The sequence below is a fragment of the Schistocerca americana genome, chromosome 4, assembly GCF_021461395.2.
Source record: "Schistocerca americana isolate TAMUIC-IGC-003095 chromosome 4, iqSchAmer2.1, whole genome shotgun sequence".
NCBI classification, from domain to species: Eukaryota; Metazoa; Arthropoda; class Insecta; order Orthoptera; family Acrididae; genus Schistocerca; species Schistocerca americana.
Genome location: NC_060122.1, coordinates 820,963,402 through 820,982,492, shown reverse-complemented (window position 1 = coordinate 820,982,492; position 19,091 = coordinate 820,963,402).

The window sequence follows — 19,091 nt, the reverse complement described above, 5'->3', positions numbered from 1 at the left end:
CTGAAGGGAAGACTTGAACCGAGGACCTCTCGTTCTGCGGCTGCTCACGCTAATCACGGGACCACGGCGCTCCTGAGCTCACATTGTCCTTAATATTGCATATCTTGCACATGGACTACTCAGTTTGTACATTTTGCTTATTTTTTCATAGTTCCACACAACTTCTTCCTGTTTTCTCGATCGATCTGTGTTCAGTTTTTCAAGGCCTATCCACTGTGCCAACATATAACTAAATCTGAAGGGGGTGCGATGGGGAGGTTCCCTTGTAAGAATAAATAACAAGACAAAAAGCACTGCAGTCAATGCCAAAATGTCAGGCAAGACATTACCTTCGTGTGGAGAAAGCATTGGTAGTGACAAACGGAACGATGCAATAAACAGTAACGTTACAAAGTAAATTTTCAAACATAATCAGTGCACAATAACAAATGGATCCCTATCGTGAGCACAAGGGGATCCCTGGGTACAAATAGATAAGAACATTGCCATGTGTTTTATAACTAGTAGGATATTATCGTTATCATAAAAACATTTCACCAAAGAATAACATATTATAAACAGGAAATATGGGTAACACTAAGATAAACAGCCACCTCTGCGCTTCAAATAAAATATATTATCATCTAAACACCATCAAGGTAACTATTCATCAATATTCATCATCAAATGATTCCCAAATCTAATGCATACACACAGACAGACACGCTGGTTCATATCTCAAAAGGATTATTGGTATAAAGAGACAAAAAAATCATACTAAGTTATTCAGTTTAGCGACAACCAGTTGTTGACCATGGCTTCCATACCTTGGGTCTAAAACGTCATGTTTACTCAGTAACCCCATAGAGATGAAAAATAAAAGTTTGAACATTATTATTCACATCAAAGTTGTAATACCTTACTTTTATTAATCCCAAGGCCATCCCCTAATTATTCCTGTGTTGCCTATACTTGATTCGACATCACTTCCCTGTTCGGAGTAAATCAAATGTCGCTTTCGTCTTGGTCGGATCGCCTGGGAAAAAATCTTTGTTTCGCCATTATTTAATGAAGCTCGACCATCTTCAAATATACAACATATTAGGCGAGAAGTCATAAATACTACTGGTAATTTTGTACCCAAGTGCTATTAATTCAGCCCAAACATACACAGCAACAGAAAACTTAATACCTACTGTGGTGCAGTATAAGGTGGGAGAATTGTACGTTAGTGCATTGATTTGCTTGACACGGTGACACTAGAACAGGAATGTGGCAAGAATAAGAAATAACCAACAACATTTATTAGAGTTATGATACAAAATTGGTACTTAATTTTGATAACAATGACATGCATGGCACTTTATGTCCTATACCTAACGCAATGAAATCTAAATAACTTTGCTGTCGCTTGGCAGCCTATGATATTGGCACTATGGCTTAATGTAGATATGCAAGAAGTCCTCATTGTCCTATAATTCAGTAAACAGCCGCTGCGAAGTTGGAATGTTCTCTCCTCAAGGGAACTCTTACAACTGTACCGCTTGGCATAATCGCAGGAGTTGTACTGAGCTGGCTGCAGGCACTCAACCAATGAGTCTGATTGCAGGACCGGAACTGTCGTCTAACTGATGGATCAGAGCTGTCTGAGTGTCTTAGGCGCATCATCTGTTGTGCGTGTGGGTGGAAGGATTTTCGTCTCTGTCAGTACAATGTGGAAGCAATGTAGTCCACAGTCGACAGCGCTCGCTTCGCCCACTAGCAGCTCCATTGGCGAACGAGCACGATACACAGATGGACATAGCTCAGAAGCTGAAAGTGGTCCGAATTTACGAGCGCCATCTTAAGGCTGCCGCACGGAACTGAGAGACGCCAAGCGACTGGCTGTGCTTGTGAGGTGGCGGTCCCCTTCGTCTTCGCTGTGCACCCCTAAGTCTGGTACACAATATCCCTCCCATGGGGAGCGCCCTGCTCACCTGAATGTTGTTGTGTACCAAGCGAGACATACACAAGAAATACGAAGAGCGACCACCACCGCGAAGACACAACTACTAGCCTAGTGTCTCTGAGCTCAGTGCGTCCGCAGCTCGCGGTCTAGTGGCTAGCATTGCTGCCTCTGGATCACGGGGTCCCGGGTTCAATTCCCGGCCTGGGGATTTTCTATGGCCGGAGACTGGATGTTTGTGTTGACCTCATCATTTCGTCATCATCATGATGATCATCATCATCACTCGTGATATTGGCAAGATTGGGCTGAGTAAATATTGTGACTTTGTATGGGCGCTGATGACCGGGCAGTTGTGCGCCCCACAAGCCAAACATCATCATCATCATCATCAGCTCGATGCGGCAGCCTCAAGATGGCGGTAATGTTCCGTGACCCACTTCCTGCTTCCATGCCTCTTCCTTTGACACGCCATGCACGTCTGCAAATACTGTGGGTAACCAATACGAAACACTGCCAATCATAGACTATTTCAGTTCCGCCTTGTACAGGCGATCATGGACGTTTTTCCACTGACAGGTTCAAAAGACGATGTGCCAGAGACACTCAGGCAGTTCTACATCAGTAGTGCGATTGTTAATTTCAGTGGCTGCAGTTAGCTCAGGACAGTGCTCTGAGGACAATCTTCCGACGCAGCGGTCGCTATGCACGTACCGCTACGACCAGTAACTGAGTGTCTGCAAACATTTCTATAAGTGATACTTAAAATATCATAGACTTTCAAGAGACAGCAGAGTTACACTGCAGCGCCAAAGAAACTGGTAAAGGCATACGTATTCAAATACAGAGATATGTAAACAGGCTGAATACGGCAATGCTGTCGGCAACGCCTATATAAGACAACAAGTGTGTGGCGCCGTTATTAGATCGGTTACTGCATAAACAATGGCACGTTGTCAAGATATAAGTCAGTCTGAACGTTATATTATAGTAGGCGCACGAGCGATGGGACACAGCTTCTCCGAGATAGCGACCAAGTGAGGATTTTTCCCTGCGACCATATCACGGATGTATCGTGAATATCAGGAATCAAGTAAAACATCAAATCTCCGACATCTTTGCGGCTGTAAAAAGATCATACAAGAACGGGGCCAACGACGACTCAAGAGAATCGTTCAACATGACAGAAGTGCAACCCTTCCGCAAATTGCTGCAGCTTTCAGTGCTGGGCCATGAACAAGTGTCAGCATGCGAATCATTCAACGAAACATCATCGATATGGGCTTTCAGAGCCGAAGGCCCACTAGTGCATCCTTGATGGCTGCACGACACAAAGCTTTACGCCTCGCCTTGGCCCAGTGAACACCGGCATTGAGCTTTTGGTGACAGGAAACATGTTGCTTGGTCGGACGAGTCTCGTTTCAAATTGTACCGAGTGCATGGACGTGTACGGGTATGGAGACAATCTCATGAATCCATGGACCCTGCATGTCAGCAGGGGACTGTTCAAGCTGGTTGAGGCTCTGTGATGGGAAATTTTCTATTACACTATCAAATTTCTTTGACAAAATTATTTGACATATCAGGTTTGACAAAGAAATACGGTAGTGTAATACCAGCCTAAGAGACATCGAGACATCATATATACCGAGCGAGGTGGCGCAGTGGTTAGCACACTGGACTCGCATTCGGGAGGACGACGGTTCAATCCCGTCTCCAGCCATCCTGATTTAGGTTTTCCGTGATTTCCCTAAATCGTTTCAGGCAAATGCCAGGATGGTTCCTTTGAAAGGGCACGGCCGATTTCCTTCCCCATCCTTCACTAACCCGAGCTTGCGCTCCGTCTCTAATGACCTCGTTGTCGACGGGACGTTAAAACAACACTAACCTAACCTAACATCATATATATATGTGTATATATATATATATATATATATATATATATATATATATATATATATATATATATATATATATATATATATATATATATATATGTATATATGTATATATATATACTGCAAAATAAATTGTAGATGAGATAAAATTATAGCTGGTTGTTGATATTCTTCGCAGAATGATTTTTGGTGTAACAACCACATAAATACAACATTCGAACATCAAATATCAGACTCCAGTTTATTGGAAAACATCTAAGGAAAGAAGTCGCTGATGAAATCCTGCTTTTTAAGTTTCGTTCATGAGCGCTAGGCTCTTTCCAAGTTAGATTAACAGAAGTGACAAGAAGAGATTCAACACAGAGCTGCACGACTCTTCACGGTACCATGGTAATGAATCCGACACGTCTTCATACACAGCTGCTAATCCTTATGGTATTGTTCCACAAAACAAGAAGATTATCGGTCTTGTGGGGTGAATGGACTGCCGAATGCCAAGTTGGTAGGTCTGCAATCAAAAAGTGTAGCTCAACCAGCTGAAATGGTAGGCATAAGGAGAAAGACGCTGTGAAGTGTGGAGACCATTACTCACAAAACTCCGACTTTCCAAAAAGATTGCTATCCCTGGTATAAATCTTGCGTAATTGCCTCGATCCTAAAATCAGAAAAATTGGGGCCCATACGTAGGTGTACTGACAATATTTCTTCCAGCGAGCCGTCCGCGAGTGGAATAAAAAAGCGGAGAAATGTGTCTGGAATACTGTGCGCTGTTCGCTACACACCGTGGAGCCCAAATGTGGAGGTTGAAAATTCAGAGCTCTTGTCTTATCTCCTGTAGGTTATCACCACTTAGAGAATCCAATGCATTACGCAACCCCTCCTCCAGCCTAGTAAAAAAATAAAGATGACATTATCTTCAACCTTGGTAAATGTATCAGTAGCAGCTTACACTTGGACTTGTAGGTCATTATAGTTCAGGCAGGATTAATTTTCGATGCGTCAAGAAGCCGATCGAAATTTAATTGTTATTTTAATCTCGCTGAGTCTTATCATTCAATGTATACTGTAATTTATACAATGGGGAGCAAAGTAAATGAACTATTCGTTAATTAAGGTCTTATCCTTGTCTGTAGGGTTGTTTTCAGTTACTTGCTTCTCCTGATTTCACTCCCGAATATTCTGCTTTCATTCGTTGTGATTGTTAGTTTTAAGATCGTCTGTGTACAACTATCTAAAAATCATTAATATAATTCGAACACTTTGTGTTAACCACATAAGAAAGACTATTCATACAGTATTGAATATGTCACTGATATGTATTTATTGACTTTACTGTCAAACATAGAGCCGAGTTCGATACCAATATTTGGCCAGAAAGAGCAGAAAAAGTGATGGCGCAAGGTTCCCGGTCACCCGAGAACACGTGCTCACGTTCAGCCTCCGAAATTCTCCATCAAGGCTGATGTGCTAAGACAAGCGTCGTTCCACTTGATTTGCGCGTGAGGCTCCGTACTTTGTTGGTGCCGTTCGAAAGGAGCTCGCTTTGTGCCGACTCCTTGCTTCACCAGTCCCCTCCAGTTCACTCGTTACTCGTCCAGAACAAGTTCAGCGCACAACGAGATGTGAGGCACTTATGTGCTAAACACAAAGTGTGCGAATTATATTAACGATTTTTAGATAGTTGTACACAGACGATCTTAAAACTAACAATCTTTAATATAATATTAACAGCAACTGAAGATTGACACATTAACAACATCAAACATTGTGTTCGTGTATGCTGATGTGTTTGGAGACCAAACAACTGCTCTGAAGGAATCAACAGTGACTCCACAGGCACCGATCACATGAAACTCAACCTTGTCTGTTTTTTCACAAAGAAAGCTGTAAGTATTGCAACTTCGGATAGTGACGGTTTCCTTTATTTCCAGCAAGCCTGTGTCACAATCCTACATTCTCATTCACAAAAAATACGTGTAGTAATAATGTTATGTTGGATTCGAGGCAAGCAAACAGCACTCGGTACGTTTACCTTCATGACAAAACATCTTCAGAAGTAGAGGTTGCATGAGAAGTACCTAAGCAGCAATGCATAGATGACAACATACTGAAACCGTTTTCTTTGTATACCAAGAACAGGAGACGTATTAATGCTAATGAAAGAGTTAATATTTGGTGCAAGATTGATGGTGTTTTAACCAAATATATTAAAGTTCAAGGAGATTTGACTGTATATTATCATCCTTAAAAAAATCTTATCAGCTACTGAAGCATCTTTATTCTCTGTGGGTTGCAGGGGTTACGACCCCTGGGGATGTGGGTGGGTGATGTATCATGGCTGTGTGCATATTCGCTGCTGTTGTGCGGTTGCTTCGAGTCGAATGAGCATGCTGTTGCCCCTGTTAGAACTGTTGCTGTTGCCTCTGTTAGAACTAGAGCGCGATCCTCCGCTGCTCTGGCGGCTACCGAGCGAAGCTCGTTCAAGGTCACCCGCCTTTACATGTGATTATGCAACAACATGGCGAATATGCACACAGCCATGATACATGGCGTTATCTTTATTCTCTGTGGGTTGCAGGGGTTATGACCCCTGGGGAGGTGGGTGGGTGATGTATCATGGCTGTGTGCATATTCGCCATGTTGTTGCGTAATCACATGTAAAGACGGGTGACCTTGAACGAGCTTCACTCGTAGACTGGTAATCTACTTCTCCTGCTATATATTTTTAGGAAAGGATATTTATTAAGGATGATAATATACAGTCAATCTCCTATATCCATATATATATATATATATATATATATATATATATATATATATATATATATGGCGATTAAGTAGTTTTCGTTTGAAGACCATACAGTCCACAATCGGCACGCTAATAAGGCAAAATCTCTGAGAGCATTGAGGTAACCATCCCACCAACGCCCCATGTTGAAGTTATCCATTTGATAAACCACTGCGTCTTAGTGCATGAAAAGGTCTGTAGCTGCCAGCTGCACCCTAATGCGACAGGAATCGTCGACCATTCAAGGCCTTTTTCGAGGTTCCAAAGGCTTCATAATTGCAAGGGGAGAGGTTAGGACTCTAGAGTGGGTGTCCGAGTTTCTCCCACTGGAGTAGGCGTAACTTCTCCATTACGATATTTCTGATGCGGGGACTTGCATTATTATGAAGCAGCACACAACTTGGTGCACTATTCCACAGCTGTGGTTTTCTTTACACAGCCATGCTGCCCCATGCACATTCCTCATTCTCCAATGGAAGTCTGGTGGGTTTTGCCCTTCGGCAACCAAGAAAAGAATAACAGCATGCTGGTCCCATTTAGACACATTCGGTAGTAATATCGCGATAACTCACGTTTCTGCATTTACCACGTGCGCATCAGAAAGACACAAATGTCACGCTAATCCCTTGTCTACACGTTGGTGCTTATATACCCACATCAGAGTTGAGTTATATTGCATATACGTTGCAGCAACGCCCTCAAATGATCGCCTCTTGCAGTAGGTTCGGCAATAAGGACACAGTTAATGCCAGGATGTTTGTCTCAGGATGGCGTGTTCAAGTCGATGGGTTATGAATTACCAGCTCCCTGGTAGTCGTGGCTTCAGAAGAGCTCAGTTAGCAATAACATTCCTCATTCAGAAAAACGCTCATATAAGGACTGCTGGTGGCGAATCGACAGTGCGTGAAGATCTCCTGGCAGCAACTGCTAGCTCAGCATAGCACAGCATTGCAGACGGTGGGGTGCTTGGCCTGAGCATTGCGAGGTGCGCAGGGTGGGGACGCTGCCTCAGAGAGGTGGCAGCGACTGGTGTAGCCCGAGACTGATGTCAAGCGTTTGGCAGGTAGCAGGCATATGTGCTGGACATCTCGCCACTCCAGCTGTCCTGTCAGGCATGTGCCACACAAGCTCCGAACCCAGTAACCGTTGACACCTAGATACTGGATGAATTCACCCTCAAGATGGTCATCTCTTGCTGCCAATTGCTCAAGTCCCAGAAACATAAAATCTAGCAGTGGCTTGTAGAACATGGGCTAATGGATGGTGCACCTACACATAGATGAAGATCCTGGCCCATGTGCGACTGACAGCCAGTGTAGACCATGTATCGCCATTGGCATAAGTCGAAGACAAGGTACTGACAGTGTTGCGAGTATTTATGTAGGGTCTGACCGATTTTGTTGAGATCTTTGGTCGCATAAAACAGCATAACATAAGGAAATTTAGCTCACTGCTGCAGCAGATCAGGGCCTTACACAATGGAGTTTCACCAGTATTCTAGCCCTGGTGGCAGTATTTCAATGGCAGCTTGCTTGCCCTCTACGCTATGTCCTGTGAAGTTTGGATGGAGGGGCATTCCCACAGCAATATGTATTATTAGTGAGTATTCAATGCAACTGCGTATCTTTTCAGACAGTATGTATTCACGTACTTTTTTATGAAGCGATACTGCGGACTCATTCTAAAGCTTTCTGGGAGGTAAGAACCACAGCATCAACAGAATAAGCTGGTTTTCACACAATCATTACTTGTAGGAACCTTGATGACCCCTAGACTGATGTTTGATTTCTAATGGCAGGTGGCCACATGCGAGCACAACGTGCCTTAATTCTGCTAGAAACTGACGTCAATGTTAAAAGCCATTGGGTCTGTACACAATTCTTGCAACAATTTTTACTGATTTGAGCGACATGCACCTTTTTTTAGTCACATGGCACACTCCGACATGCAGTATATCGATGCCAGAAGAGTGGTCAGTTCCTTCACATATCATGTGTTTTGATCTTCTTTAATGAAGTTCAATATATCTGCTTTCATTTTCGCGTTCATACACTTGTAATATACATAAAATATAATTAATCATTATATGCCATTGTACATCATCACTCTATACATCTATGATGTGACGTGCTGCTCTTACAGTTGCACTTCATGCAGGAACAGTTTCAATATCAAGCAGTGGAATTTGCTTAGGTTCAAAAGTTGGAGTTCTACAGGTGGTCGTAATATCCCTACTTCACATTTTGGTGCCAAGGTTCTACTAAACAAGGCTAAAGAGACTGACAGAATAAAAGCTAAAATCCAATTGTCAAGATAAAACTGTAGAATGATATACCTTTTTTCCTATATATACTTTTTACTTATTTTCCTGATACGTTGAAAGGGCAGTTTCAGGATAAGTTTCGTAAACTTATTTCTTTGTACAAGTATGTTTCCGTGTAAAAACGTAGTATTTATGGATGTGATTACTATTTTCATTTTGTTCTGAGTCAGTGTGTTTTTATTTCTTTTTTATTAACATGTTGTTTAAATTCATTTTCTACGAACGGAATAATGGGAAGTTACAGCTCTGTATCAAACTGTAATTCGATGTTACCAGTATCTTTCAAGCTGTTATGTGAAGCGAGGTGTATGAGCAGTGTAGAACCATATCGTTAGGTCAACAGAGAAGGCATCAACAAAGAGTCAGGAGCATAGATGCCAACTGTAGGGACATGTCTCTATGCGCTCTTGTTTCGAAAATGTAGGGACATAGGGACGGATACCGATCCCTCTTTAAGGATACAGGGTACTTATAAATGGTGGAAAAATCGCATTTTATGACTTTATTACATTCTATAGTCTTTCTTGATTACATTTATACACACATTATATGGTTTCAAATGAAAAATGACTTATATATACCAAATTTTAAAGCTACGGTCATGTATGTCGCCACGCCCCCTTTATTTCTGTTACAGAAACCAGTATTTTTTCGAAAAGAACTGTGAACGTTCTGTTTCCAGCAATTATACGTATGATACATTGTATATGTTGGTAATCATGCAGGTTTCTAGTGCCTGCAAATGATTGTCTTTGCTAGTATTTACTTTTGTTTCGCTGAAGCAGTTTTTGCGCGTGTTACTGAATGTTTGTTGCCCAAGTGCTACGTATATTTGTGTAAGTACATATCCTTTAGTGTGCAATAAATGCGAGCTATGCCACGCATCAAGAAATTCAAAAAAAGGAAATTCCATGGTAACCAGTTCGCAAACAAAGCAAGCCACGCTGTTGCAAGTAACTTATGTATCGGTTCTTCAGGGAAGAAACACCCACATGGCACTCCTCCTCACGATTCAAATTTTTGTGTTAACAATGATGCTGTTTGTAGTGGATTTTTTGTTGCTGATGTGGGCATCTTATCTTCTTTGACAAAGGAAGTAGTGAAATGTAAACAATGTGATGATGTGGGCTGTCTGGAAATAACTGAACAACAGAGTAGCAGGAAGGGTTTGGCGTGAAAATTAGTTGTTCTTCGTAGATCCTGCAATAAATCTAGCTTGTAAATAACTTCGAACATTGTGCATAATTCATATGATGTGAATTTGAAGTTAGTGTACGCAATGTGTGCAATAGGAAAAGGAAAAAAGACTGCTCAAACATTTTGTGGTTTGATGGACCTTCCTCCTCCTCCCAGTAGGTTCAGCAAGTACATAAAAATACTTTTAGGTGCCTTGACGGTTGTTTCTAAAGCATCTATGAAACGTGCACTAAAAGAAACGGTAAATATTAGTGGAAACACGGGCATTACTGTTTCACTTGATGGGACATGCAACGTCGAGGACATCGTTCCTAGAATGGTGTTGTAAGTGCTACTTCTCTGGAGAATGGAAAAGGTGTTGATGTTGAGTGCTTATCTAAGTACTGCCACACCTCCCAGGGTAACACTGAAGGACTATTGAACATCAGTGTTCTAAGAATTATGATGGTTACAGTGGAGTTATGAAGTGTGATGGAGCTCTAAGAATATTTCAGAGGGCGTTGCCCGTTTGTAACGTTAGATATACGAAGTACTAGGCGATGGGGACTCTAAAGCTTTCAATAAAATTAATGAGTACAGTGTTTCTGGTGATACCTTGGTAACAAAACTGGAGTGTTGTGGACATGTGCAAAAGAGGATGGGTGTTAGGTTGAGAAAGCTGGGAAGTGAAATGAAAGGATAGTTGCTATCTGATGAAAAATCTTTGTCTGCCTGAGGCAGATTGACAGAAACTGAAATGGACCTTCTTCAGAGTTATTGTGGACTGGCAATTAGACGAACTGCACCTCTGAATGATGTTACAGCAAAGAGAAAAATTGTATGGGCCACCTGTTTCATAAGTTTTCCACAGATGACCACCCTGTTCACGGACTTAGCAGATTCTTGGTGTGGTTACCAAAAAGCAAAAGAAAGTGATCAAACATACCATCATAAGCATTTTCTTCTTGACCCTGTTATGAATGAAATAAAACCAATTTTTAGAGACCTGAGTGACTCTGTTTTGCTTAGTAAATGTCTTCATTGGGGCATTCAGAATACAAATGAAAATGTCAACCATTGCATATGGGAAAGATTGCCCAAGAACGTTTTTGTAGGACTAAATACATTAAAAGTTGGTGTACTAGATGCAATGATATGTTTCAGTGATGGAGTGATAGGAAGTTTGGAAGTACTGAGAAATTTAGGCTTAAAATGTGGCTCTAATATGGAAGATCAATTTTTTGCATGTCACAGACAATGGGCGCATGAAGCTGAAAGATTCGCTCTTCAAGTTACCAAAAAAGCAAGAAATGCTAAAAGGAATGCCAAGAGGAAGCTTGAAGATGAAGAAATGCTGCAGGATGAAGACTATGCTACAGGAATGTTCTGAGGCACAGTTTAATTGGACTCATATCTTCATTCGCAATTTCCCGCAAGCTGTATTTTTCAGAATTCAGGTACAAATATTTCCTAAAGTTTATAAAGCATTGCTCAAATTTTTTTCTGTAACTAGCAATAGTCCATACTTATGTAGTAGACCTAAGCTTTATTGTAGAATCAACTGAATTATAGAAAACGTCACTTTTTTACTAGGAAAAAATTATAAAAATTAAAATTTAAGATGTGATATATTTTATCCTTGTAATATACATAGCAGATGGAATTAAATGGGTCTAGTACCTCAGCCATCATGTCGTGCACATCTGGTAAAAATTTGGTCTCATTTAAACGCATAACATTGGATTAAATGGTACCTCAATTTGAGGAAGCATTTTGGAAAAAAATGCATCAATTTCTTTGTAATTTTTAATAACCCTTAGCAGGTTCAAAAATATTCAAAATACTTCTCATTTGCTTAGAAAGTGTACTGCATTACCTGATATCACCAAAAAATATGTAAAACATGTACATTATAAACAGTGTGTAAAAGAAATAGGTGTCGATTTTTACATAATATTGAGCCAGAAAAGTACCCTGTATCCTTAAAACGTAGAGTGTTTTTGTCAAAGAAAGGAACATTACAAAATAAAAAAGTAAAGTTGCTAAACTGTATGAATTTTAAACACTGTATATGCCACCAATGTGTATGGAAAGTTGGAATATAAGGGCCTACCTCAGGGAGGAAACGAGTTGCGGAAGGAAACTATTTTAGTCACTGTCTTGAGAGGGTACGTGTCTGAAGAGGGTACGTGACTGGGGAATACTGACGTGTTTGTTGCTTCGTGCTTCTCATGTCGATGATCTGCTACCTCTTAAGGTAAAAATTGCATGCGGAAGTAACGTAGATTCTGGAATGCTCTATAAGAGACAATCGTTTTCAAATTTGGCGCTTAGTTGCTGCAAAGAACTTAAATTTAAATTGTTGCAATACTACTGAAAGTTAGAAGAAAAATGGCCACTGTTGAGCAAACCATGGGGCTAGCAACAATCGTCGATAAAAGACAATCAATGCGAAGTGCTCCGAATGGGTATGACATGCGACGACCGAAACCAGAGACCCATAAGACAATTTCTAACGCGTCTTCTGTAATCTCTGCACCATTGTTACTTCCACAGTTACATTATTAGCTTCCGCGCAGGTGGCGATTGTGTTTCTGTCTTTGTTGTGTGTTCACATGTTGAAAATAAAGGATAAACAGCTCGCATTGATAAGTCTTAGTTTATTTTTCTAGGGGAGGGGGGTTATTACGTCTTCAGCACCAAAGAAGGAAAGAGAGTTACAAAGCAGTGACAGTCAAAGTCGAAAGCAGAAATTTAAGGAAGTGTGGCAAGAGAAATCACTGTTTAAACGATAGTTAAGTGCAGATACCCAGGACAATTATCGTGCTCGTTGCAGAGTGTGTGGTATTAGTTTGTGTATTGGAAAAAGTGAACTTTCGAAACACGCAAATCTTGATTCGTACCAAAGTCTAGTGTCATAATTTAATAAAATCAGTGCTTTCATTGTGGGTGCATCAAGCTAACACAAGCACCAAAAGTCTTAAGCTTGAAGAGGACACCATAGCTGCTGAAATAAGATCGGTGACAGCATTTGTTGAGCACTCACTATCCTTGCCAGCAATAGATCATATATGTGACTGCATAGAATACATTTTCATCGATCCTAAAATTGCCCAAAATATTATAATTCACAGACCAAAATGCACAAGTATTTTAAAAAATGTTGTGGCTACAGTAGGGTCCGATAAACTAAACGATATTTTGCAAAATCGAAAGTTTTCATTGTTTGTAGACAAAGGCACTGACATTTCCATTAAGAAAAATAGCAAAAGCAAGCAATGTTCTCTTCATTACAATAACTTATGAGCCAAGAGAAACCTGCTGAAATAAGGAGGCTAGCATTACAGCAGTATGTAACGAGAGTATCAGAGCAGTGGGAACCTCCACAACTCTTACTTCATGAAGACAGTTTAGATGATAAGAGTGATGATGGCAGAAATGATAAGTTATGGAACGAACAACGTTTATATAAAAGCTTATCTCGAATTTATGAAAAACGTTCTTGGTGTTTTTTAATACCGCAGATGCTCTTTTTCAATGTAAGCAGAACTTGGTAGGGAAACTACAGCCACAAAGCCTGAGACTGGTCACAATGCATTGTCGAAGCTTGATGAAACTCATCTCAAGTTTAGCACTCTAATGTTATTTTGTTTAAGTAACTCCATAGCTTACCATAAATAAATGCTTAGTGAATATATTTATTGAAGCTCTCTCAAAGTTAGTTGGTAAAACTCTATGTTATGCTTTAAAAATGTGTGATAATTCTTAGAAGAACCGCACAGGACCATTTATTCTGAATATTCCTTTGTTAAATTATATAATTATTGTGTTGATCTTTACCCTTATTGGATGTACATCTCAATAGTGTGAAATATTTCTTGCTCTAGTTAAAATTCAAAGTACATATTATTCTCGTGTTATCTACATCTAACAATCGAAATTAAACTGCTTTCAAACATCTTTGTGTCGTTATATGCATCGAATTCAAAATGAATAAAATTTAAATCACTCAATACTATTCTTGCCTGATTGGAAATGTGAACTGATATCATCAGTCATGAATTTATTTAATTAATTTTTCTCATTGTGAAGCAACAAAAATTAATGTAGTGGTTGGTAGTACAAGTTCAGATAGTTTCAATTGAATGACTGTGAAATATATTTTAGTTTTTCTAGGTAATTACTAGTATGTGCCTAAAAGCATAACCTATAGTTACAGGAACTAATAATGATACAACTATTTTGTGATCATGAAAGAATTGTTGTTGTACAATTAATAATGTAGACCCAGCTTCTAATTGTACAACTGATCATGTCACAATTCTCTAAAAGAAGTAAAACCTTTATTTGAAGAATTTAAATCTGCAATACTAATCTACTTATTAGTATCTAGAAATTAATGGCAGTTTTGAGTAACTGTGTTAAATTTGAGTAGTCATGTTATTGATACATCTGTTCCTCTTTTCTAAAAACAAAATAACAGTTATTCCTCATTCACTGCACTCATCAGACATAGCTTTGTGTAAATTCGACAATGTACGAAAAGATAGATTGCTACTTACCATAAAGAAGACATGTCAAGTTGCACACAAACACAATTAAAAGACACTCAAATATAGCTTTCAGCCACAGCTTTCGTCAAGCAAACACAGACACACCCACCTAGCCACCCACCCCCCCATCCACCCACCAACCCACACCCACCCACCCACCCACACACAGACACACACACACACACACACACACACACACACACACACACACACACACACACACACATGCACACAGACAAACAAACACACAAGCAAGCACACATCACTCCAACATCTCAGACCAGAATGCTGTCTGCAACTTGACATGTCTTCGTTATAATAAATAGCAATCTATCTTTTCCTGCGTTGTTGATATTCCTACCTGGCGTTTCCACTGTTTGATGGGTGTAACTTTGTCCACTTTCCAAGATGAAAATCTAACTGAAGAGATGGAGACCTGATATAATGTAATCAAAGAGTGACAAAATCCTTGCAAAGTCTGACTTCCAGGATGAATTTTAAAAGCAGCAGAGACTTTGAGATTCATGTATTCGCTTCCAAGGGAACAGATCTGAAGGTAATGCTACACAATAAGTTCTAGGTAAGATGTAATAATTTTTATTAACATAGTTTCATAACAGTTTGATACCACATAATATCTTCATTGCTATTAGTATGGCAACAGTTATAATTCTACAAGTTGCTACACAGTAGCTCGGTTGGTTACTGTCTGGTATACAATAAGTTTCAGATTAAATAATCTTGTATTTTAAAATTCATTTTATTTATCAAGTTATTTCGGAATTAATAACTGATTGAGCTTCTACACAATTTATTCCATCTTGTGTTTTATATTTTTGATGTATTGTTACTGGATGGGTTATGTATTTGTAAGTTACAGATGTAAATTAAAAACTGATTATGTGTAAGATACAATTCTTGTGGTTTTTTTGTGTGACAGTTGACTTATAAACTAGGTAGTATATGACCAGCTTTACTCTTTCTGTTGTATATCTCCATTATTAGAAAATTTTATTACAGCTATAATTTATTTAACATATAAAATATATCAGGTCAAGGTGCAATGGATGGCAAATAGGTGGGGGTTGAAATGGATTTTGTTTACAGTGAATATGTTTGTGAAATCTTTTAAGAGAAGTAGATTTGATAGTTATATAAGTTAGCTTATTTAACTGACATTGGTTTCCAAATGTATACACACCATTTATTTTTCATTATTCGTTTAGCTACTAATATTTCATTAACAGCAATTTCAAGTTAGGTGAGATACATTGTAATATAACAGATGTAGTCGAAAGTCTGTCAGGGAAATGTTCCAAGATATTTTTTATTTGTGAAACATTTCAGTTACTGTGAAAAAAGTTACTTTCAAATCAGTATGTCTTGATCATTTATTATAATCTAATTATACTAAATAATGCTGTAAATTTAATACAGCATATTTTATTTCTTCAATAACCTGAATCAGGGTATATCTATATTTATAGTTTTTCTGTCTAACTTAAAGCTGATCATGTAAATTATCCCTCATCTGCTTAACAGTACAACTAAGTAGTCTCTCAGTCTTTTTGTAATACGTATTACACTTTGACTTCTTGACCAGTACAGTAGTAGACAAAAGAGATGATCCAGCTTATAATAAACAGATGCTGGTAAGTGGTGGGTGTCAGGTGGAGCATTTACATGTACGAATGGGTAAGTTAGGAGAACAAATAAAATGCCAAGTGGATCAACTAGAACAGTAGCTGGTGAACAGATTTAAGTAAGTGTCAGAAATTAATAGCACACTAGAAGTGACAGCAAACAACTAGTAGTGGCAGGTGAAAGACTGAGATCTCATCCTCAGCATAAAAGTGATGTGGGGGGAATCTAGAGAAGTAATATAACAATTCAAGAATTGCTTTACCAATTTGCAAAGGGATTATACCCATACAAATCAAAGAAAACAATAAAATTGGTGTGAAATTTTTGCATTGTAAGTAGCATACTCAGTTAGTGGCGTTGGAGATAAAAAGTAATGTCGAAAGGGAAGGTAGTTTATGTATTTATTTATTTATTCGAATGAACTTAAAACACATTTCAATAAATAAATTAAAAACTACAGTAACTATTAAAAACTTTAACAAAACGAACAGAATATCAGTATGGTCCCTTTTACTTTTTTTTATCACAAATGCAGGTCACTATCTACCTGCCATTCCAATGCTTCGGTCATGGATGTCTTCTTACGCAGCCTTCAAGGATGTATCATGGCAAACCTGAGCCAGGGTGGGCGACTGTTTGCTCTTCAGCTCCACATTGGTCACACACCGGACATTCTGAAGCTCCCTGTTTAGTTAGGTTGTTGTTGCAGATACTGTGGTTTGTGCAAATCCTGTTGATGACACACCAGTGTCTTCTGGAAGGAGAGAATCGTCGTATCTTTGGAGTAGGATCTGTCATGAGGTGGGAGTTCATGACATTTTTATTTTACCAAGTCGTTGAATTGGTTGGCAACAGTTAAAGGTGGGTGTTTTCTCTTCAATCCCTATTTTTAGCGTTTAAGGCAATATGCATCGATACGAACGAGAAAGGATGAGTTGGCATAACGTTTTCCCACTGTGATTTGAGGACTGCTCGTGTCTGTAACAGAATGCTACACGTGCCCCCTGGTAATACTAAATTGACAGGGATAAGGAACCGCCAGATGCTAGTTTGAATTTCTGGCGAAAACGTCACGGTGGGAACAATGAAAGGTAGTTTAGGAGGAAAGCAATGTAAATAGTAGGGAAAAATTAGTTGCTAAAGAATTTGGACCCTAATTGGAAAGGTTAAAAAGCGATATCATTGATTTAACTACCCAATGTATCACAAAACCAAATAAAACTTGTAGACGTTCCTGACATTTAAAGTTATTAGATGTTCCAAAATGGGAAGCTATTCTAACAAAGATGCGGCATTTAACAATAAATTTACAAAATGAGTGAATTTTCAGTATGATTGACATTTAATAAGTCTCTGGAGAGACTGCCTCCTATGCATACCAGCAACGGTATATTCATGAAACATGTGATCACCTTGGGGCACTTATATGTATTTAATGCACATCAGTTAATTGTACTAGTTTTCAAATGTGGTTCACAAAGTAAAAAGAATGTTAGTAGTGATAAACCATGCAAAAAATAGAAAAACGAGTAGTGTGATGCATACCTATTTATGTGAAACAGTCACACATTTGGAACAACATAGTTGGGACGAGCAGTGCATTTTTTTCCCCAAAGCACTAGTGCTGGAAATAACCAAGACTGCGAACGTGAAGCTACTGTACAAGATCCAAATATCAAAGTAATAAGAACAATTGGGCAGGTATATCGTATATACAACTTTCATTATCAGAATTGCCAATGAACTTCTCTTTCAGCCAGATGCACAGTGGGTAATAGAGGTTAACATTTTCTTCGAATGTGCACAGGAATCATTTAATGGAGGACATTGTTAACAGGGGAGTAGGAGTGTTTATAACATACAGAAAAGTACATTAACCCCAACTTCTATGGAGTGGTGAACATGATAAGGGATACAATTGCACACATTAAACTGTATCACAGGCAAGAGAGGTGATGTGACTGGGTTGAGGCAGGCCGAAAGTGTCATAACCATGTTGGTAGAGATGGCAAAGAGTCGTAAGTAAGCAACTGAATGAAGGAATGTTTTGTTGGACGTTTTTGTCTTATGTGTAAAGAATGTTATTTTGATTCCTAACATTTTTATTACAACCTAACCATGTCGAAAGTTGCATGGAGTCATATGCATAAGTTACTGATTCAGTTCACATTGTCCGGTATTTCTGAAGATGAAGTAGCATTCTTAAGGACATAAGTTGTTTGAATATGGTATTTTGGAACAGATAACTTTTGTGGGTTTATATTTCATGGGTTTTTAAAATTTTATACAGAGAAGAGGATCTATAATTTAATATGTAATGACTTAATTAATAACTTATACTGTGTAGCATCTATTTTAATATAGTTGTGAATATGAGTCTGCTGCCTTATCTTTCGATTTTGAAACAGTTTAGATGGGGATGAGAGCTGGTAGTCAAGGGAAGGTAGGAATCGGTTACGATTGTGGACGGGGCTGTAATCAGTTACTATTGGTTTGCTTTTATAGTTACACACGATTTATTTTAAACTAGTAATTCCATACTCAACAATAAATAAAATACCACACGTTATTAATGAAGGAATAAACAAGTGTGTAAATAATAGTGTTTTCAGTGAGCTAAAATTTAGCAAATCACCATTAAATACAGATACAACAGAAAATGTTTTAAGAACAAGCCATTGTGATCTGGACAGACGGCCTTAGACGCCATGAATGGCAAGAAATTAAGAATTGTTTAAAACTTACTGCAACTTTCAAATTACAGGTATTGAAATATTAAAGGCAA